The 3,944-nt window shown below is 47.3% G+C and overlaps 1 pseudogene; it reads right to left on the reverse strand.

Annotated features, from left to right (window-relative positions):
* Window positions 1–384: 384 nt before the first annotated feature.
* Window positions 385–2,381, reverse strand: LOC102505433 (annotated as a pseudogene).
* Window positions 2,382–3,944: the final 1,563 nt, after the last annotated feature.

Raw genomic sequence — 3,944 nt, forward strand, 5'->3', positions numbered from 1 at the left:
TCAGCAGCTGCGGACCGGACGCCGGGGTGGGTGAGGGGAATCCCTTCCGTCCTCAGGACACGCGGTGCATGAGCCCAGATATGCTCCAGGACTTGAGTTAAGACATAACTGCTAACCGATTTTATGTAAAATCTGTCTCTTATTTAACCCAAATGACAGAGCTGTGCTTCCCACCTGGCCTCTTCAGAAGCCTTCGTGACGTATCATATTTTTCTGTTTTACTCAAGGGAGGTGGTGATCCCTGGACTGCTGTCCATTAAATGCCACAGCTGCATTTTTCCCTGATTTAATATTGCTATCAATGGGAAAGTGTGTAAAACTAAACAGCGTGTATACTGTGTACAGACGGAAGGTTTTCTCTAAGGTTATCGAGGGTTAAGCAACTTACTTGTATTTAGTATAGTAACATGCAAATCTTTTACTTTGATCATCACAATAATGACACTCTGATACCTGGAAGTTCTGCTTTCTCAAGTAGACAGTATCATTATTTGCAGCTCTAAATATCAGTTTAAGTAAACGTTCCCATAATTTCAAGATCCAGATAAAAAGTTTCTCTGTGGAGGGTTCGTCCTTGGCTGATTTGCTTTCACGAGAAGTCTTCAGGCAGATTAGGTAGAACTTCAAAGCCCTGAAAAACAAGCCGAGAGATCTGGTCGAGCTCGGTGGTCCCAGTGTCCTCGGATCCAGCTGCTTGAGTATCCTGAATAGTGTTCCCAGTCGAAGCAAACACCTCACACAATTGTCAGCATCGATGGTGAGCTGCTCACCCGCAAGCCGAGTGATGATGACCCGGTGGAGCGGACAGCGCAGCTCGAACCCTGCTTCTTCCAGTGCCTTCCGCCTCTCGCAGGAGTTCACGGAACCGGATCTGCCTGCATCGATTTCCCGGTGAATTTTTTGGTACTTTTGAATCTCCGTCCAGAGACTGTAGAATTCCTTACGGCCCAGCTTGCCGCTCCCATCCGAGTCGACATGTCGGCCGTAACTTTGCAGGTCTCAGTGCTGAAGCCGTCGGACTCGCTCTCTTGGCGCTTTGCTGGAACTCGGCTCAGGACTGTCTGCAGCTCAAAGGCAGAAACCCCCGCATCCTCCCCCTGCCAGCTGGACAAACAGCCTCCCGCATCTGTCCGTCCATGTCGTCCTGGCCGACGTCGTTCTCTGCAAGATTGGCCTCGATTTCATTGTCCACAACTTGGTAGTCAGCTGTCCGAGGATGCAGAAGTCCCCATCCCGGTTGGGCTCGAAGGTGGAAGGCATGAGGGCGTCCTCGCCCGGGGGCAGCTTGAAGCGGTCGCGCACCTCCCGCAGGTGGATGAAGGCGTCCAACCGCTCCCGCGCTCTGTGGGTCACGAAGAAGTTTTTGCCGGGGGGGGGATGCTGGTCTGTCCAGTCAGCTCCTCCGGAACCTTGCAGATGCCGAAATCAAAGGTGCGCTGGTCCTCGCACCTTTGATTTCGCTTCCTCTGCCGCCGCCGGTGCTTCTGGATGAGGCCCACCAGGAAGGTGCAGCCGCTCTTCCCGCCCTCCTGGTGCTGGTCCTCCTCCTCCAGCTTGATCTGGTATTGAGGGTTCGTCCAGAAAGTATTCGGGTAGTTCCTGCAGCCGCCCGCGGTGGAGCCCCGCCTCCAGCTCCCATCGACGTTGGTGAGTTTCCACTTCTTGCAGGTGAGCGTGTCGGTTACAGGTCTCCAGGCAAGAACGGTGCCTCAGGAAGTGGCTGAAAGACATCCAGAACTCCCCGTCTTACTGCCGTCTGGTCAGCATCTCCCTCACATCTGGGTCCACAGTGTTCCAGTTCGGGCAGTTGTCGTTCCACGGCCCGGTCCACTCGACCTCTCCCCAGGGGTTCCGGCTGCAGATCAGCTTCTGCAGGCCGCGACTGCTTTCACCCTCCGCGGCTCCGGTGACCGAGTACGCGTGCCCTTCACCAGCTTCTGGAACGTGATGGCCCCCGAGTGCGCAGCGCTGGTGATATCGTTGGGGCAGGCAAGGAGAGAGCCCTTGTGCAGAGCCTTCTGGATGATCCTGAACAGGCTGGGCGGGGCCTTCCTTAACTCATGCCACTCAGCGATGCCTCCGGTGAAGTCCTTGACGCCCTCGGTGGCGGCACCCACGAGGGCGCTTCGTCACACCTGTTGATCGTGGCATAGCCTTCTCCAGCAGCGCGCTCCAGAACCCACTCCCCTCTGCCAAGTGCACGAACAGCAGCTCCCCGTCCTTGGTGTCCTGTCGTCCACCACCAGCTGCGCGCACTCGCCATGCTGCCAGAACTGGAAGGGGAAGATCCCCGCATAGTCTTCCTGGAATCTCTGGTCCAGGGGGACGACTCTAGCCAGGATTTCCTCATTCAAGGTGAGGGAGGCGATGGCCGGTGGCAGTCAGCAGTCACCCTGGACTGTTGCCATCACCTCCTCCCCTTCCAGTGCAGGACCAGGGACCTGAGAGCCATGCTCCCTGGGTGGAGGCTGGCTCTGCAGCTCTTCTCTGCTGTGTCCCCAACAGTAAGTTGTCATTGTTCTTAAGAGATAAATTGTGTATGTAAAACTTCAGTAGGATTACATTAGTTCGAATGCACTAGATCTGATCACAAAGAACCACAAAACTGAAAATAAAAATATGTATGTATCTGTATAATTGAATTGCTTTGCTGTATACATGAAACTAACATTGTAAGTTGACTACACTTCAATAAAAAATTAAAGTTAAAAAAAAACCATTTTATTCACATGTCATGTCTAATAAGGGTGAGCAGAGAAGTGCTCTTACCATATTGTCAGGAACCCCAGCTGACTATGACCCAATTAAGATGGAAGATTTCATATGTGGCTTTCACAATACCACTTGTAGTGAGAGTGGAAATGAAAACTGAAGTTGATCCCCAGCAAATGCATTTTTTTTTCCATTCAGAAGTGACAAGTGTCATTTCTACTCACATTTTATTTATTTCATTGGCCAAGGCAAGTCAGGAATATGCCTAACTTCAATTCTATCATGGTCCCAACGGAAGAGACTGGAATATTTCTGCACATCCATAATAGGTAAAATTAGAATGTGCAGGTCAAATATGAGAACTAACAAGTGTTCAACAGAAGTGCTTGAAATGAACAAACAAAATATGTACATAGCAATTGCATATGCACTGGCAACATACAGTTAGAAATGTCATTGAAAGCCTCATTTAATAATGTGTAAGTTATTTAAAGTTCCAGAAATAAATCTAACCAAAGATACAAAACTGGAATGGACAAAAATTAGAACATCTTATGAAAATCTTATGGAATCTTTAAATAAATAGAGAGGTATACTATACTACCAGAAGTCTATAGATCTGTGGGTTTAGTGTTGTATAAGTTCATCTAAATTGGCCCTTGTATTTGCTTGTTTTCATAAAATCTAACAAATTAATTTCTAAAATGTATAAGAAGGAGCAAAGAATAAAGAAACACTGAGAAAATCAGCCAGGTAGTATGAACTGTCTTATCAAATAAGATAAAGTGTTAACAGAACATGAGATTAGCATTTAGATTAGAGCTATGGAATAAAAGCAAAAAAAAAAAAAAATCTATACATATATAAAAACTTTATTTATAAGGTTTCTGAACTGGTATTGGAGATCATTGAAAACAGTTTGAATCTTCTCATAAGTAATGCTTAAAATTATCCATTTAATAAAGAAATTAAAATTTGATTCATACCTTATACTATACACTCCTGTCCATACCAGGGCCTCTCATTACAAGCCTCACCAGCCTTTTTCATTCATCCTCTCTTCTTCAACACTCCCTTCTTCCAGTTCCTAGAATCTTAATTATTTTGAGGGACAGATTAGCCTTTCTTCTGGAGCTGACAGATCAAGAGTTTTTACAATTCTACTGCCTCCACTACTAGTTTAAAATTCTACTTGGAAAAAAAAATCATCTTTGTTCTTCTCTGGACCTGCT

Source organism: Camelus ferus, chromosome 24 (assembly GCF_009834535.1).
Source record: "Camelus ferus isolate YT-003-E chromosome 24, BCGSAC_Cfer_1.0, whole genome shotgun sequence".
Classification (NCBI taxonomy): domain Eukaryota; kingdom Metazoa; phylum Chordata; class Mammalia; order Artiodactyla; family Camelidae; genus Camelus; species Camelus ferus.